Source organism: Clarias gariepinus, chromosome 23 (assembly GCF_024256425.1).
Source record: "Clarias gariepinus isolate MV-2021 ecotype Netherlands chromosome 23, CGAR_prim_01v2, whole genome shotgun sequence".
Lineage (NCBI taxonomy): Eukaryota > Metazoa > Chordata > Actinopteri > Siluriformes > Clariidae > Clarias > Clarias gariepinus.
The window spans coordinates 8,206,715-8,227,059 of NC_071122.1; the positions used below are offsets into that span (position 1 = coordinate 8,206,715).

Consider the following 20,345-nt stretch of genomic DNA (forward strand, 5'->3'; position numbering starts at 1 on the left):
CAAGAGAGATGCATGTTTCTTAGCCCCACCCCCTATATATATATATACAGTGGTGTGAAAAACTATTTGCCCCCTTCCTGATTTCTTATTCTTTTGCATGTTTGTCAGACAAAATGTTTCTGATCATCAAACACATTTAACTATTAGTCAAAGATAACACAAGTAAACACAAAATGCAGTTTTTAAATGATGGTTTTTATTATTTAGGGAGAAAAAAAAATCCAAACCTACATGGCCCTGTGTGAAAAAGTAATTGCCCCCTGAACCTAATAACTGGTTGGGCCACCCTTAGCAGCAATAACTGCAATCAAGCGTTTGCGATAACTTGCAACGAGTCTTTTACAGCGCTCTGGAGGAATTTTGGCCCACTCATCTTTGCAGAATTGTTGTAATTCAGCTTTATTTGAGGTTTTTTTTAGCATGAATCGCCTTTTTAAGGTCATGCCACAACATCTCAATAGGATTCAGGTCAGGACTTTGACTAGGCCACTCCAAAGTCTTCATTTTGTTTTTCTTCAGCCATTCAGAGGTGGATTTGCTGGTGTGTTATGGGTCATTGTCCTGCTGCAGCACCCAAGATCGCTTCAGCTTGAGTTGACGAACAGATGGCCGGACATTCTCCTTCAGGATTTTTTGGTAGACAGTAGAATTCATGGTTCCATCTATCACAGCAAGCCTTCCAGGTCCTGAAGCAGCAAAACAACCCCAGACCATCACACTGCCACCACCATATTTTACTGTTGGTATGATGTTCTTTTTCTGTAATGCTGTGTTACTTTTACGCCAGATGTAACGGGACACGCACCTTCCAAAAAGTTCAACTTTTGTCTCGTCGGTCCACAAGGTATTTTCCCAAAAGTCTTGGCAATCATTGAGATGTTTTTTAGCAAAATCGAGACGAGCCTTAATGTTCTTTTTGCTTAAGTGGTTTGCGCCTTGGAAATCTGCCATGCAGGCCGTTTTTGCCCAGTCTCTTTCTTATGGTGGAGTCATGAACACTGACCTTAATTGAGGCAAGTGAGGCCTGCAGTTCTTTAGATGTTGTCCTGGGGTCTTTTGTGGCCTCTCGGATGAGTTGTCTCTGCGCTTTTGGGGTAATTTTGGTTGGCCTGCCACTCCTGGGAAGGTTCACCACTGTTCCATGTTTTTGCCATTTGTGGATAATGGCTCTCACTGTGGTTCGCTGGAGTCCCAAAGCTTTAGAAATGGTTTTATAACCTTTACCAGACTGATAGATCTCAATTACTTTTGTTCTCATTTGTTCCTGAATTTCTTTGGATCTTGGCATGATGTCTAGCTTTTGAGGTGCTTTTGGTCTACTTCTCTGTGTCAGGTAGCTCCTATTTAAGTGATTTCTTGATTGAAACAGGTGTGGCAGTAATCAGGCCTGGGGGTGACTACAGAAATTGAACTCAGGTATGATAAACCACAGTTAAGTTATTTTTTAACAAGGGGGGCAATCACTTTTTCACACAGGGCCATGTAGGTTTGGATTTTTTTTCTCCCTAAATATTAAAAACCATCATTTAAAAACTGCATTTTTTGTTCAATTATATTATCATTGACTAATAGTTAAATGTGTTTGATGATCAGAAACATTTTGTGTGACAAACATGCAAAAGAATAAGAAATCAGGAAGGGGGCAAATAGTTTTTCACACCACTGTATATATATATATATATATATATTAGTGCTGTCAAAATTAGTGCGTTAACGCATGCGATTAATTTAAAATATTTAACGCATTAAAAAAAATTAACGCAATTAACGCGGTTGCAGTTTTTTTTATTTCCTGTTGTGGCTGACGTGTGTTCAACGTGCAAAGAAGTATGGATAAGACCAAGGAAGGACTTTTAGACGGAAAGTTTCAGTATAAAACTCTGCCGGATGGTTCTGTGGATAAAACAAAAGTAATCTGTACATTTTGCAAAGCTGAATTTAAATACCAGAGAAGTAATTCGTCTTTGACATATCACTTAAAAGCAAAACACCCCACCGAAACAATCTTTACAGGGCCTCGCCAATGTAAATTGCATTGATTGTTTTGAAATTCAAATGACACAAATGGCACATACCTGTGTTTTTATTTCTGTAATAAATATGGCTTTCAAGCCAACAGTTAATTTGGAGAATATTGATGGTTTATTGCAGGTATATTGTTTACATGAGAAAATCTGTGTTACAAGTTAAACAAAAATTCCAATAAACAATCATATTTGAATTTAAATAGTTTCATTGTCTTGAGTTTACATTAATTATTTACATTTACATATCCAAAAAGTTTCAGTGTTTTAATTGTGATTAATCGCGATTAATTGCAAAAAATTGTGCGATTAATTAGTTAATTTTTTTTAATCGATTGACAGCACTAATATATATATATATATATATATATATATATATATATATATAGATAGAGAGAAAGAGAGAGAGAGAGAGAGAGATTCTGGTTGACTTTTTAAATGCAGATTGACCTGTATATCAACCTACATATGAAGCACGCGTCGACACACACAAACCCTCCGTGCACGCGCACACAATCTCTCCGCGTGAAAACAACGCGTGTAGCCCACGCCTATGGAGTAAATTAAAGAGGAGGATTACGATGCCAAATCGAAGCTCTGAGTCCAAACCTCATTTAAATTAAATTAACAAATATTATAAGTACAAACAATAGCCCACGTTTAGAAAACGTTGATGAATTCTTTCTGACATGAGAGCCGGGAGATTTCCTGAAGCTCCAAAATTGCTGGGGCATTTTTTCTAAATAGATGCTATCTTTAATAACTGAGGGAGAATTTTTGCTGTATACACATGCATTCCTGCCTAAACAAGTTATTTAAATGATGTTTTAAAGCACAAAACATCTATGCCGATCCATCGCCCCAAATTTCCAACCAGGAGATAAGGTATGGCTTTCGACTCAAGACATGCGTCTATGTCAGCCCTACAAGAAGCTCAATCCCAGGAATGTCAGTCCCTTCACAGTCCTGGAGGTAAATCCGGTAACATATAAACTACAATTATCTCCACACTATCGAATGCACCCGACTTTTCACGTCTCACTCCTAAAGAGATACCTAAATCATGTAATTTCTTCAACAAAGCCTGGCCTAGAAGAGGAAACAACCCCTCCTTCAATCACAGTGAACGAAGCACCATCTATCAGGCCCAAGACATTCTGAACTCTCACTGTCGTGGTGGTCGTCTGGAGTATCTGGTGGACTGGGAAGGTGACGGTCCGGAGGAAAGATCCTGTGTGCCTCGAGATGACATCCTTGACCCCACTCTACTAGAGGAGTTTCACCGCGCTTATCTAGATCGTCCAGCAGCCATGAATTAATGGAGAGGTCCGCGCAGCGCTCAGAGCGCAGACTGCAGCCTTTAAATCCGGAGACCCAAGTAAGTACAAATCATCCCGTTATGCACTCAGAAAAGCAATAAAAAATGCCAAGGGTCAGTACAGAGAAAAGGTGGAATCCTGCTATAGCAACTCTAACATCAGGAACATGTGGAGTGGACTGAAGACCATCACAGACTACAAAGGGAAGAGCTGCAGAGTGGGGGAGGTAACTGCTTCTCTACCTGATGAGCTGAACACCTTCTATGCACCCTTTAATAACCACCTATCTCAGGAGCTTTTAATGGAAGAGGACAGCTGCCCTCTTCAGATATCTCAGGCAGACGTGTGTAAATACTTCAGGAAAGTAAACACACGAAAAGCTCCTAGACCAGACAATATACCGGGTTGTGTTTTCAAAGCATGCGCCCGCGAGCTAGCGGAAGTCTTCACAGACATTTTTAACCTTTCCCTGCATCAGTCTGCTGTCCCAACATGTTTTAAGAAGACCACCATCATCCCTGTTCCTAAGAAAATGAATGTGAGTTGCCTAAATGACTATCGCCCAGTAGCACTCACCTCCATTGCCATAAAGTGCTTTGAGCGCATAGTCAAAGCTCACATCATGTCCTTACTTCCTGCCTGACTCGATCCGCTCCAGTTTGCCTACAGGTCTAATAGAGCTACTGATGATGCAATAGCAATTGCACTTCACACTGCCCTCTTCCACCTGGACCAGAGGAACACATACGTGCGGATGCTGTTCATTGATTATAGCTCCGCTTTCAACACCTTTATACCACCCAGACTGGTCATGAAACTCCGCGACCTCACCTCATCCTCAAGAACACTCAGCACCGGTCCCTCAGGGATGTGTGCTCAGCCCCCTACTGCACACCCTTTTCACCCACGACTGCACAGCAAAACATAGTTTTAACACCATCATTAAATTTGCAGACAACACCACCATCATCGGCTGCATTTCTGATAGAGATGATTCGGCATACAGGGCAGAGGTGAGATCCCTGACATCATGGTGCCACGACAACAACCTGCTGCTCAATGTTAGCAAGACTAAGGAGCTCATCGTGGACTACAGGAGACTGATAGTCTCCAGAATACTAATCACCACCACCTGATGCCAATCTACGCACTCCTATAAAAGACACACACTTCACAGCACTCAGCATCTGGGTTCGTACTCGAGAAAGTGGACCAACACTCTGAGATTCCAAGTAAGAAGCGTTTTACTTACCTGACTACTTACCTGTGCTCCTTGTGTTTCCTGTAAGTGTCCTTGTTTGTTTTCCCTCGTATTAGTCTCCAGACTTCGTGGTGTGTGTCCATCCCTACTCAGGGGAACAGAAAAAAGAAACATCTGTCCACATATCTCATTCAGTGACAGTAAGCTTTGATATAAGTCGTACCTGTTTACAATAATTATAAATATCCATATTACTTATGTTCATCCATATTAGCATTTGCACATATATTTTTGCATTTGGATCATTGGCTCATAGTTTAAAGTTCATTTTTTCTGACATTTTATGACATCTATTGGGACAAATATAAGGCCACTTGCTGAATGTACTGAAAGTCCAGGTGAATTTATGCCTTCAATTTACCACAATATTTATGGTTTATCATAAATAGATTAATGAATTAATAAAAATAAAAAAATGCAAATACAAAATGAAAAAAAATATTTAAAAAATATATTCCTTGGAAATGGTTTATTATGAAGTGATTGAGCATTTTTAACTTCCTACGTGTGGTTACCACAAACAAGAATTAGCACATTACTTTTGTTTAATTGACCCCTTAAAGATATAAGTAAGTTTATACAGTACATAAGGCTGCTAGTAATTGGGATATGGATAGATCCTTAATAAATGGCTTGAGACATTATTATTCTCAGTACGAGAGGTTTACCAAAGCCTGCACAGTGTTCTCCCAGTTTGAATTGCTAGATTGGGTACAAGCCTCTGAGTGTGTCATTATACAGTATTCTGAAAAGTGCAATTCGGTACTCTCTTGACCTGATAGCAAAATTCTACAGGTGCCCTAGACCCCAATATCCTGTAAAAAACAGGCTTTTTGAGCCCTGGTGACATTCCATCATCTCATGGAAAGAATCTGTCATATGGCCACGAATATCATATGCTGCTTAAGCTTTTATTTAGGTAAAAGTTTTACACTGGGCTAGTCTTATAGACTCCTGATCTTTTCCCCCTTTGTTTTGCACACAGAGAGGCTAGGGGCTTTATGCTGAATATTAGTTACAAGCTTTCAGTGCAAATTATTAAATACTGTGCGTAAAAAGGCAGAGTGTTTGACCATCAACTGGCTGTGCCTTTGCCTTTGATACCAGGATATACCTTCACCTTATGTTTGCTCCATTGGTTTCACAACAAGATGCTAAGGCCTATTTTGTGGTGAAATGAAAGGACAGACGCGTACCAAAGTAGATTTTGGCTTTAAAATGTTTAAGTTAATTATGATATAACTTTTGTTTTTAACTACTCTCTGTATTTTATTTTTGCTTTGTTGGAACACAATTCCGTGATTGTTAAAGTATTGTCGACATTACATCAGGAGGTCCAGAAGGATTTAAACAAGTCTCTGTTCAGAGTTTCGGTGCTTCACAAAAAAAGAGATAGAGATCTTTTATATGTGAATACTTTATTGCCTTGTATGATGCAATGTGTGTTAATATCATTGTTATGTGCTTTTATACAAATGTGCTTTTTGCACAATACTCAACTCCACCCTGTACTCTACACCACCAAGAAGCCTGACCAAACTATAAACTATTATTGACAACATACTAAAAGTCTTGTGTCAATCAATACAGACTCAGTGCAAAAAAAAAAAGGTTTACAAGACTTAGAGCGTTTTTACATAGCTGACTATTTGCTCCATGGCCCTTACTCCAGCAGGAAAGGTCAGAATGCCGTTCCCGAAGAAGCTCATAATGCCATGGAAGCCATCAGGGACGTGATGCCATGTGACCTTGACTCCCAGGTCCTGTAGCCTCTGTCTGAACAGAATCCCATCATCCCTCACCACATCATACTGACAGGTTAGGATAAAAGTGGGTGGCGTGAGACGGAGAACTTCATCCTTAGCCAGTAAAGGTGAAATGCCTGGCTTAAGACCATCTTTAACTATGTGATGCACTTCACCATCGTGGGTTGCCAACACCTGCTTCCCATCATCTTGGAATTCCGGTGGGAGGTTTGAGGGGTCGAGCCACTTGCTGTAGTGCAGTTTTAACTCGGCAGGAATATGTCTGCCCTCCAGCACATCCTGGCACACAGACATGTCACCATTTAAGTACTGAAGGAAGTAGAAAACTGCACGAGCGCGGGACACTACAGGCACGGCGTGGTACTGCCGATAAGAGGGCAGGTTAAAGTCAGCCATCTGCAGTGGTGGGTAAATGAGGACGAGGCCACAGGGCGATGGCAGCTGCCCATCTGGGCTTGTAGCCAGCCTCTGCCAGATTACCGCCTGCACTGTCTCCTCCCAGTGCCACACGGAACGGGTCCACATTGAACTCAGCCGCCACAGACAGGAAATGACGCGTAGTGAGTTCACAGTCATCTAGTTCTGCAGGAAACCGGTGCTCAGGAGCGAGTCTGTAACTGTCAGGATAACAAAAACACAATGCCTTATTATACTTTCTCAACAAATGAATAAAAAAATATTTAAGATATACATATACCACAATATATGATTATCTATAGAAATGAAAAAAGGTTTTGTCTGTACATTGGTCAGAATTCGCTCTATATAATACGTTTTTTACATTGGAGGACCTGAAACTGCTAAAATAACAGCGTTATAGTGGTATAAATGAATTTCAGTGTGCTAGAGGCAAAACTTAATCTTTATTTATTATTATCTTTTGACTTCTTATCTGTGATCACTCTTTGATTTACTGAAATAGGAGTGTATTTGGCCGACCACATACTAAGTATAACTTAGCGTGAACAAGCCATAATATATTCAACTTTACAGCATTTTATTTCTTTGTATTAATAAATTAGGCAGAAAGTTCTGCTGTACAGAAAGACAGGGAGACATCTACTTGGCCTTCAACCTGAAAGAATATCACTAAATTTAATTAAAGATGATCAGCTTATTTTTAGCTTCAACTTTTTAACCATTTATACAAACCCATTACCCATCAGGAAGAGTACTTACACTAGTTAAATATATATCACAAAACGATTAACTTTAAATAACACGTACACATTTTTGTTTCTTACCCCACAGACACGACCACAGTATCAGTCTTTTTTGCAATGTGCTGGCAAACTTCATCATACAATTCTAAAAAAGTTTGGAGAAAATGCGACATTACTGACTACTTAGACAACAAATAAAACAAACAAACAAGCTGTGTGTCTTACTGATGCTGCCAAAAACCCATCCTCCTCCATGATAATACAGGAGTCCTCATCTTTTGTCCTGTGAGACAGCTGTGGGCTCATAGATCCTCACTGGCACTCCAGAAAAGGTCGAGTCTTTAATGCGGAGCCTGGCAGGAGGGGGGCGTTGACAGCCAATTGCGCGATCCCTACACCATCGAGTAAAATGCACTTCATGACACAAACCCAGGCGCTCCAGGATTCGACCCTGACACAACATTTATCAGAAAAAAAAAAAATAAATAAATATATATATATATATATATATTTTTTTTTTTTTTTTTTTTTATTCCACAGTGTAAATAGGACTTGAGGGCAGGCACATATGAACATATGAAAGTTGTGCTATGAATTACAGTTTTACCTAAACATTTTTAAAAACTGTGGTCTTATCTGTGGTTATCTAACTAATGTTATCATATAATATGGTAAAAAAAAAATGTAGACAAATCAAATCACTTTTATTGTCACATCACGTTACTGGTACACTGGTACAGTTCATGTGAGTGAAATTCTTTTGTGCAAGCTACACAAGCAATAGTGGTGTACAATTATAAGAATAAATATGCACGTAAATAAATATTCATATGAATAAAACAGTAGTATTAATATTGTGCCAGTGTAAAAAAAAAAAGAAATGAATACAAATAAATGTGAATACAAGTGTATATATATATATATATATATATATATATATATATATATGTACAATATACATGTATATATACACATTTATATACATATATATACACATTTATATACATATATCTACACATATGCATACATGTACGTACAGTATATACACATACACACACGTTTGTGAGAGTGTCTACTTATTTAAAAATTGTATAAAGAATGTCCGCAATAAATGTTGTGCAAAAGGCAATTATGTGCAGTATGGAGTGCATAAAGTGTCTTAGTGACTAGAAAGTGACAGTTGTAACCCGGTTAACCCAGGTAGTCAGTGAAGGGGTTAGAATCATATTAAGAGTTGAAGGAAGCTAAGAAATAGGGGGGAAAAAGAGGAAAAGATTCACCCAATCGCATGCCTCATGCAGTGATAGGCATTCCCAAGGGCCAATGGTAGCAGGGCATTCGTAAGCCCCGCCTAGAGAGGTCACGCATGCTTTTGGAAAGAGAGAGAGGGGATATACACAAGAGAGTAGCATGGAGCATTTCTCCAGTAACTCGTGTTAAACATTGGGTTTTTAGCGAGAAATGTTAAACTTTTGTTTTAAAGTGAAGAGTGATTGAGTATGCTTGGAAAGTGAAACTTTCAAACTTGCGTGTACACTTTGTGCTGGATGTAATTCCATGGCGAGGAATCATATGTGAATTGCACGCGCGCAAATATCGAGCCGCCCACGGACCTTTGAAATGTGCTTTACGACCACCAACTGGTAGGAAATTTCCAATTTTCTTGCTTGGATTCAAAAGACCCCTTTTTTTTGATACCTCGGACTTGACTGTTTTTTCAGGAGCGGAGAGACTATCCTTTTCTGATTTAAAGGAAATGAAAGGAAAGGTGTACAGGACAGTGGTGAGACCAGCGATGCTCTACGGCTTAGAGACAGTGGCACTGAAGAAAAGACAGGAGGCAAAGTTGGAGGTAGCAGAGCTGAAGATGTTGAGGTTCTCCTTGGGAGTGACAAGGATGGATAGGATCAAGAATGAGTTCATCAGAGGGACAACCCATGTTAGATGTTTTGGAGATAAAGTCAGAGAGGCCAGATTGAGGTGGTTTGTACATGTTCAGAGGAGAGATTGTGAATATATCGGTAGAAGGATGCTGAGGTTTGAACTGCCAGGCAGGAGGTCTAGAAGAAGACCAAAGAGGAGATTTATGGATGCAGTGAGAGAGGACATGAAGTTAGTTGGTGTGAGAGAAGAGGAGGCAGAGTATAGGGTTAGGTGGAGGCAGATGATTTGCTGTGGCGACCCCTGAAAGGGAACAGCCGAAGGACAAAGAAGAACAGGCGTTGACTCTTTGAACTGAATCATTTTTTCTGATTTGAACAGGCATTGACTCTTTGAACTGAATCATATTTTCTGATTTGAACGAGTGTCGACTCTTTGAACTGAATAATTTTTTCTCATTTGAACGGGTGTCGACTCTTTGAACTATATCATTTTATTCACGAACTTTGTTTCTTTTGCAAATTTGAGTTATTTAATGCAATATTTTGTTTAGAGGTTTATTATTGCGAATTGATTGAGCAAGGCAAAAGATGACACACTATTGTTTTGAGACCTTTTCTTTATCCCTTTGAGTGAAAAGTGTGAGCTGTTATGTGGAAGTTGTTTTGTGAATGCTGTCCTGATTTTTTAATATTGCTAACTAACTGTTTAATTGTGACTATTTAAATTAACAAACCACAGAAGTAAATTTGTTTTATCTTTTATAAATTTTTATATAAGTCAGAAATTTACTGGGTTATTATTCAATCGCCGGTAGAATCATTTCCTCTCTCCAGTAGCCATTCCTATCTTCTGAGACAATTGGCCCATACAGAAAACCACCTCCGGGCACGGCACATGTGGGTTACTGTTGTGTGCTACATGCTACACAGTGTAGTGTCTATGAAGACTTATTGGTCAGTTTTCAGCAGTCTGATGGCCTGATGGAAGAAGCTGTCCCTCAGCCTGCTGGTTCGGGACCAGATAAAGCTGTACCTCCTGCCTGACGGAAGGTTGCTGTACCGGGTTGTGATGGATCCAGTGAGGATGCTGTCGACGGCACAGCGGTAGAAGGTCCTGAGGATGCGGGGGCTCATGCCAATCTCTTCAGTCTCCTGAGATAAAAGAGTCGCTGCTGCGCCTTTTTTACTGTTTTGTCAGTATGAACTGACCATGTAAGATCCTCTGATATATGAACACCCAGGAAATGGACGCTGCTCACTCTCTCCACAGCAGCGCTGTTAATGGTGATGGGGGAATGTCCACTATCAGCTCTTTGGTCTTTCCGACATTGAGGGAGAGATAATTCTCCTGGCACCAATGTGTCAGGGCACTGACCTCCTCGCTGTATGCCGTCTCATCACCGTTGGTGATAAGACCCACCACAGTTCCATTGTCCGCAGACTTCACAACAATGTTGGAGCTGCTAGTGGCCGTGCAGTCGTATGTGTAGAGTGCTTAATACACACCCCTGTCGAGCACCAGTGTTTATTATGACGGAGGATGAGCTGATACTGCCCAGTCTGACCATCTGGCGTTTGTCGGACAGGAAGTTAAGGATCCAGCTACAGAGAGAGCTGCTCAATCAGTTTTCTGTTCAGCTTCGAGGGAACGATGGTGTTGAATGCTGAGCTATATTCTACAAGCAGCATTCTCACATACGTATCTCTCTTCTCCATGTAGGTGAGGGTAGTATGTAGAGTCAGGGCTATGGCCTGGTCGCCAGTCGTTCAGGGATGTGATGGTGGAGGATTTAGGTACAGGGACGATGGTGGCCATTTGGAAGCAGGCTGGGACTACAGACAGAGAGGGGGAGAGGTTGAAAATGTTCATGAACACTCCAGCCAGCTGAGCCGCGTATGATTTAAAGACATGGCCGGGGATTCCATCAGGAATTCCACATGACCATCACAGTTATATACAGTATATGGGAATGAAATTTTAAAAGTTTCAAATACTATGAATCATTTGTCAGTTACCACTTCATCTGTCACCTATAGCATGGATCACATTGACCCCAAAACACTAGCATTTTAGCTAGAATTGCTAGCATTAGCCAACTGCAAATGTGTTATTTAGCTAAAACGTAAAAAATAGCTGGGCCGGTGCAGGAGTTAATTTTAATTAGCTTCAGCTGCAGTCAGAAATTAATATACACTCACTTTTTTTCCAAAGCAGGATGATTTTACAACATACATGTTAAGGGGGAAAGAAACAGGAATATGATAAACTAGTTTAATTTATTGGGGGTTTTCAACCACATTATCTAAGTACTTAGCATACTTTGTTAACTGTATATAATAAAAAATAATTCAATGTCAACATACTGCACCTAATGAAAGATCAACATTTGATGTCATAATTTAGCACTTTAAAAGTGTACATTATTAGGAATGCTGCTTATTGTTGAATCATTTTTCTACTTTTTCCCTTTTTTTGTATGAAATTCAGTTTTTTGTTGTTTGCTTTTTTGTTTTAGCGTAATTCAGTTTTGTTTATATCGAAGGGCATACAGTGAAACCTCGGATTACGAGCTTAATTCGTTCCGGAAGCGGAACTGAGAGAAAAGGGGCTGAAGGGGGGCTCGCTCGCGTTTACAGCCCCCTTCTCTCAGGTTGCCAAACAAACACACAAACTCTTTGCCTTACACAGACACAAACACACACACGCACACTCAAAAACACTGCAGGCACTAAGACCCAGCAGGGGAGACGATAGGTCTCGGCTTTACAGCTCCCCTTCTCTCAGGTTGCCAAATAAACACACAAACTTCTCTCTGTTGCGATTGTTTTCAAAGGTGAGGAGCTGTTTAATTTTTTTTTGTTGTGGTTTTACTTACAGCAGTGATCCTGTTAGTATGCGCTCACGTGAGTGTGACTAGGAATGTTCCTTGCTAATTTTTAAAAGGTTTTAAAAATGGTCTCTCCGTTAATGTGTGCGTGCGCGCGCACGCACATCACACACACACACACACACGTGTGTGTGTATTCACGCAGCAGGAGAGGCAATTACCTACAATTCTGCTGAAAGAGAGAGAAAAACCGTTGGCTCACTTGTGATGATGTAACGCTCGTTGTTAAAACAAGAAGCGCATGCATGAAACATGATACTCGGTGCTCGCAAACTAAGACAATGCTCGTTTTTCAATTAAAAAATTATTAAAAATTGTTGCTCGTCTTGCGAAACACTCGTAAACCGCGTTACTCGTAATCCGAGGTTCCACTGTATCTAATGAGGGAAAAGATATAGACATGTTTCTAATCCATTCAAAGTAATTTATGGAATAGTAAAAGCATTACAGTGGTATTACTCTAAGTTTTCCTCTAAATTTTAGCAAACAGATCAAAGAATAAATACTGGACATGGTTTGAACCTTGACCTGTTTCAGTGTGATTACACATTAATCTGTTTCATTTTATTCAGTGCATCTGACCGGTATAATATCAAGATTACCAAATGTGATCAACATTAATATTTAAAAGTTTACAGGTTATAAATTTAATAATGGATGCTCGATTTGTTTTAAATTGGAACAATGAAATAATCATCCTACTTTATTTTCTTTCAGAATGTATATTAAGCACAAATACAAACCTGGTATACAACCAACTATTGTAATGTAACGACTATATACTGTAGAAAATATGCATTACATACAATTTTCATGAACTTATGATGATGGAAATGTAAGAACCATTAGCAAATCACAATGTACACACTCACCACAACTGCTATGCCCACCATAAAACAGTGCACAAGGTGAAGTCTTTCACCATTACTAAGTCCTGAAGGAATTTCAGCATTCATTATCTCAAAAAACATTAATCGGATTAATGTACATGACTGCACCGAGGTGAAGCATTCAACAGCTCAAACACCTTTCTGATTTACACTGCGTTAATGATATCTTGAGTCTTGCACTATCCCACCAGTGCCAGATGTTCTCCAAATGACCTGCAGGGTAAATAACCAATTTCAAGGACTATTGAAGCAGCTTTTTGCATGGAGTGTTTTTAGCACTAACAGTGCACTTTTAGCTTAAGGTTGCTTCTATGTTGCAACTTTATTGCAACACCCTGTGTACGGTTAGGACAAAATGAGGAACATTTTTTATATGAGCTTTATTCAAGAGATTTGACATTTTCATACATGGTCAATCAGACAAGAACATAAATCTGAGGCTACAGTAAGCACAAGTTGACCAAAACTAGGGGATGTTTTTTTAACAGGTTATAAGAGCCTCAGATTGTATGTAATTATGCACAGTATATAACTCCTATAACTTAATAAAGGCAAAAAATAAGTAAAAGCTTTAATATCTAAGCTATGTTTGCAATTTCTTTTTTAAATTATTCTTATCATTAGAGTTAAAGAAGAAAGAACAAAGTGTCTTTTTATTCTTGATCTGTAGATGGCAGTAACACCCTGATGAAACTGATGAAAGACAACCACTTAAGCAGAAGGGGTGAGAAGGGGATTAAATCAATTCAATTCAATAAAATTTTATTTGTATAGCGCTTTTAGCAATTGTCATTGCCGCAAAGCAGCTTTACACAATCAAAAGAATTATTTAAGTTTGTATGAAATGTGAAGGTATATGAATCAAAATGGTCAGTTTGTCCCTGGTGAGCAAGCCGAGGGGGACAATGGCAAGTAAAAACCCTGAGATGGTAATAGGAAGAAACCTTCAGAAGAACCAGACTCAACAGGGAACCCATCCTCATTTGGGTGAAACAAAGCAGTAAATGATCTGCAGTACATTGTGTTAGGTGGCAGGCAGTTCAGCTATAATAACTGATGTTAATTGATGTTAATATGGAGTCCAGGTAGTTATTGAAGACCCAGGTAGACTTGTAGGAAGTTCCAGTCCTAAACTATCGAACTGTCAAGTCCCCAGAGAAACAGTTGCCAACACCAGTCGAGGCCAGAACCATCTTCTAGGTAGAGAGAATCATCCCCAGACACCAGATGCATCCCAAAGAGACACACAGGGCATTCATGTGACGAGATCTTCAACCAGAAGCTGGGCACAAGGATGGGTCAGACAGGTCTGGAGGGCAGAGGGAGTCTGGATCACTGGCAGCTCAGGAACGACATGTGTAGCTCGACAGAGAGAGAAAAAGGGGGAGACAGGGGGAGAGAGGAAAGAGAAAGGGGGAGAAAAAGAAGAAGAGGAGAGATGGCAGTTAGGTATGGTCACAGTCACACAATGTATAATGTGAATGTATATTAACTGTAGAGTGCAAGCAGAGACTTCGGCAGGACTAACTATGACAGCATAAGTAAAAGGGAGAGCCAGAAGGAAACACAAACATGAGGGCTTCCTGAGATGTAAAGCAAACAATCACCTCACCGTCAGCAAACCTAAGTGATCAATGAGAGTGAGGAAGACAGCATCTAAACATACCAGTTCACCATAATACTCTACGTCCATGAGTCCCCCAGATCTGCTCCTTTACCTAAGGCAAATCTATTTATAAAAATGCTTGGCTAAATAAATAGGTTTTTAGCCTGGACTTAAACACTGAGACTGTGTTTGAGTCTCGAACACTATTTGGCAGACTATTCCATAATTTTGGGGCTTTGTAAGAAAAAGCTCTGCCCCCGGCTGTATTTTTCGTAATACGCTGTACTGACAAGCAGCCTGCATCCTTTAATCGAAGTAGGCGTGGCGGTTCGTAAGACACTAGCAGTTCGCTCAGGTACTGCGGCGCGAGACCATTTAATGCTTTATATGTCAAGAGCAGTATTTTAAAATCAATGCGAAATTTCACAGGAAGCCAATGCAGTGAATATAAGATAGGGGTGATGTGCTCATATCTTCTGGTTCTAGTGAGGACTCTCGCTGCTGCATTCTGGACTAGCTGAAGCTTACTTATGCATCTAGCTAAACAACCAGACAGTAAGGCATTACAATAGTCCAACCTAGAGGTGATAAAAGCATGAACTAGTTTTTCTGCATCGTTTAGCGACAATATATTTCTCATCTTGGCAATATTTCTGAGGTAAAAGAATGCTATCCTGGTTATATTATCTACATGAGCTTCAAATGAAAGGCTGGAATCTATAATCACACGAAGGTCTCTCACTGTTGCACTTGATGGAACAGAAAGGCCATCCAAAGTTACGGTGTAATCTAAAATTTTACTCCTAGCTGTATGCGGCCCTATGACTAGATCTTCTGTCTTATCCGGATTAAGCAGAAGGAAGTTAATTGGCATCCAATTTCTTATGTCCTGCACACATTTCTCAACTTTAGTAAGCTGTTTTTTCCTCATCAGGTTTTGCTGAGACATAACTGTGTGTCGTCAGCATAACAATGAAAACTAATACCATGCTTACGGATTATGTTGCCCAGAGGAAGCATGTAAAGGGAAAAAAGCAGTGGACCTAAAACTGAACCCTGCGGAACACCAAACTCCACTAGAGAACATTCAGAATAATCACCATTTAAGTCTACATACTGATAACGATGGGTCAGATAGGATCTGACCTAGGAGAGGGTGGTACCCTTAATTCCTACTACATTTTCTAATCTGTGAAAAAGAATAGCGTGATCAATGGTGTCAAAAGCTGCACTGAGGTCGAGTAATACAAGCATAGTTACACAACCCTGATCAGAGGCCAATAGGAGGTCATTTACTACTTTAACGAGTGCTGTCTCTGTGCTGTGATGAGGCCTAAATCCTGACTGATACAGTTCATGTATGCCATTTCTATGTAGATATGAGCATAGCTGCTCCGCTACTATCCTTTCCAGAATCTTAGAGAAAAAGGGGAGGTTTGATATTGGCCTGTAATTGGACAGCTGACAGGGGTCGAGGTCAGGTTTCTTAATTATTGGTTTGATAACTGCTAATTTAATGCTGAGTGAAGAATGAATTATTCTCAACAGGGTTTCTGTTATTGCTGGTACTATCTGTTAAAGAAAATGTGTCGGTACAGGATCTAATATACAGGTTGATAAATTTGCAAAAGAGATGAGTAAAATTAGTTCATTCTCTTTAAGGGGAGTAAAGTATTCTAGGTTCTGATCTGACATGGCTAGATTAACATCTGCATCAATTACATTGTTCGGTTTCAAAACCTCAATTTTATGCCTAATATTCACAATTTTATTATTAAAAAAGTTCATGAAGTCCTCACTATTGCATGATGTTGTCATGGAAATGTCTGCTTCAGTGGTTTTATTTCTGGTTAATTTGGCTACAGCATTAAATAAAAATCTAGGATTATTTTTTTTATTTTCTATAAGAGTGGAGAGAAATGTTCATCTAGCTACACTAAGAGCTTTTCTATAGTTCAGGATGCTCTCCTTCCATGCTATTTAAAATACTAACAATTTAGTTTGATGCCATTTACGTTCTAATTTCCGAGCGGTCTGTTTTAAAGTGCACATGTGATCGTTATACCAGGGAGCAAGTTTCTTATCTCTAATAATTTTTCTTTTAACTGGAGCTACATTATCTAAGGTATAGCGAAATGTCGACTCTAAATATTCAGTCGCCTGATCGAGTTCTGTGGGGTCAGATCTAATCGAAGTTGGGAACTCTGAGACATTACTGATAAAACTCTGTTTGGTAGTTGATGTGAATGTACGTTTCATACGGTAGCGCGGCGCTGTGCGTACATTATTATTGTGACACTTGAATTGAGACAAGATAGTGATCTGAGATAAATTCAGATAGTGGAATTGTAAAAAAATTTCTTATACTTAATCCGAATAATATTATTAAATCTAAAGTGTGACCTGCTTTATGAGTTGTCCTACAGTACTACACACTGGATTCTCAAAATGAATAATAAAATCTCCAGCAATTAACACTTTGAATTTCTTAGTGAATTTGCAGATTTCCTCTCAAACCTAGTCGTTTCTGTAGACAGAGTACGGCCCTGGAGGTCTGTAAATGACAATTAGTGGAATTGTCCAAGTCTGTTTTTTTTTTTTGTTGTTGTTGTTGTTTTTTTGCAGAATTGTGTTTGGGATGTGCACGCGGGACCTTCGGCATCCACCACGCTTCCATTAAAGGGACATCCGCGCTATGAGGACGTCAGGAGTGGAGCGGGACGCCCTCTGTATTGTTTATTAATTTATGGACTTTGTTGAAAAGAGAAAAGACTTGTCTCAACTAAATAACATACTATGTATGTAAATATGGTATGTGGGGCAGAGTGTGAATGGTGTAAAGCATAATTATTGTACTTCAATTGTATACTTGGTATCTCTGTTGGTCCTTTCCCTTTTCTGCTAACGGCAAGTTATTGTTCCAGTAACAGTACAGGTAGGTAGTTTGTTACAGTGGCGCCCAATGTTGGGCCATCAGAGTTTCCTTTTATTATATATTGTATGTGTCTCTTTTGCCATTCTGCACTCCAAAGTTCACTTATTTAAGGGTTTGATTAATCAAACACGTTTTTTTAATTAAATTAGGGCAAATTATGGCCAAGTCCGACGCACGAGCTGGGGAAGGGTTGGTAGCTCACGACTTCACAGCAGGCTGTTTCGTGACCAGACATGAGCCCATTCAAGAGCTCAACAACACCCTTAGCTGCCACTATCTGGGCACCAATAAAGAAGAGGGTTCTAGGAAACAGACTCACCCAGCAAATGGATGAGCTGTTAGATCAGGTGGGTGAACTGCAATGCAACCGCAACACTGATATGTTAATAAACCAGCACAAACTGGATAGTGTCCAGATAGAGATACAGCAACTTTGTCAGTCAGTAAAAAAAGCAGTGTGAGGATCAGTTGAACAACATAGGCCATTCCATGTTAAAGTGCATGAAGAGGCGGGACTCACAGTTAAAGGCCATGATGGGTTCACAACCAGTCGCTACGTCCACTCCTTTTCCTTGGCCAGGGTCCTCATCCTCCCTTTTCCAATAGCTGCGCACACACGTCTACCTTTAAGGCCCCTGTAAAGCTAGATTTCCCAGGTTTGGTGGTACTGAGGGAGAAGACCCCATTAGTTTTGTGGAAAGTTATTTGGAATACTTAGCCTTACATCCATTCTCTGATGGCGAGATACGTCTGGGGTTACTTGACTGCAACCCTGATCCCAGAAAAAGCGGGAATGAGATGCTGCGTAAAAACTTTATTTAGAACGCTCTTTGCTCAACCGGTTGTTGAAGCATGTGTGTCAAACACGCCAAGTTTGGCTTATATAACCTCAGTCAGGTGACGTCATTTAATTATGTGCACCTGGAGGTTATAAATAGGCATGAACCGGAAACATTCTTAGGTCAATTTTGACTGAAAGGACGTCCAGTCACGCCTACAGTGCAGCATTGGAGCGCAGCATCTCGTTCCCATTTTTTCAGCGAACAGGGTTACAGTCAAGTAACCCAAGATGTTCCCTTTCAAAATCTACACTCGATGCTGCGTAAAAACGCTATTGGGAATGAGAATACTTACACCGCGGCACTGAAAGTGTCTGGACCCCCAGCATTCTGTAGCGTGTGCGCACAATCAAAGAGGTCTAGACCTGACTCTGGGATGCTGACTCGAAGACCCGTGAGCCCGGAGTAGCATTGACATCCAAACTATAAAATCTGACAAATGTGTGCAGAGAGGATCAACCTGCCTCATCACACACTTACTGCAAGGAGACACCACTTGCCAAAGCCATTGACGATGCAAGCCTCCTCGTTAAATGGGCCCTAACTCCTAGAGGTAAATAGCATTCCGCGTCCAATGTGACATAGTTTGTATAGTGGCAGGCGCCCCCCGGTTACGGCCCCCATAGCATATAAAAAAAGCTGCTCCGGATCACACCACTGGCTAGTGCGGTGGACGTAAAATCTGCAGAGCACGTACTGGACACAGTAAGTAGTAGCAGTAAATGGCAGAGGACAGAAGGCTTTGAGAACAAGTGGATGCATGGTCGAGAATGGAACTTTTGGAAGATAATTCGGGTGAGGGTGCTGAATACCTTTGACCAGCCCAGGGGCAAAGTCTAGGCAGGATGGTGAGACTGACAGAGCCTGCAAATAACCAATTCTCTTCAGAGAAGTAATGGCCATTGGAAAAACCATCTTAAGGGTCAGAGACCTAACAGGCGCTGACTCTAGTGGTTTGAAAGGGGCATCAACCACACCATTTAGCACAATAGCTAAGTCCCATGAAGGGACTGTAACTCTGGTGGGCAACCTCAACCGTTTAGCTTCACGAACAAAGCGGGCAACTAAAGGGTGCTTTCCTACAGAAATCCCATCAATCAGAACATGGCAAGCCGAAATGACGGCCACATACGTTCTAAGAGTGCTAGAACATATGCCCGAAGACAGGTTCTCCTGCGAAAACTCTAGCACTGAAACAATCTGGCAGTGGACTGGGTCTACATGGTTTGCCATACACCACCTTTCAAAACCATTCCATCTGATGGCACAAGTTCTTCTAGTAGAGGGAGCCCTAGTACTTAGAATAGTTTCTGTTACATTGGCTGGAAGACCAACATCTCTTAGTTGGTCCCCCTCAGGGGCCAGACATGAAGGTTCCAGAGCTTGGGCCTGGAATAAAATATTTCCCCCCTGCGCCTGAGACAGAAGATCCCTCCTGACTGGAACGCCCATGGTGGGTCGTTGAGAAAATATATTAGATCTGAGAACCACACTCTGGTTGGCCAACGGGGCGCTATCAATAAGAGGCAAATCCCCTGTTGCCGGATCTTCGCTAGGACTCCAGGTCCTATTGCAGAGCTATCGGAGAAAATACGTAAAGACACAGTCTGGGCTACATGTGGGCCATAGCGTCCAGACCCAGGGAAGCTGGAGGAGTCAGAGTAGTAAAGGGGAAATTTTTCCCCATGTGTCACAGCTTGTCTGGACAGCAAGTCTGCTCCCACAGTCATATGCCCCGGAATGTAACTCGCCCTGAGGGACAGGAACTTGT

The 20,345-nt window shown here is 40.6% G+C and overlaps 1 pseudogene; it reads right to left on the reverse strand.

Moving 5' to 3' along the window:
• Positions 1–6,054: 6,054 nt before the first annotated feature.
• On the reverse strand, positions 6,055–20,026 carry LOC128510917 (arylacetamide deacetylase-like 4; annotated as a pseudogene).
• Between the last annotated feature and the right edge of the window lie 319 nt (positions 20,027–20,345).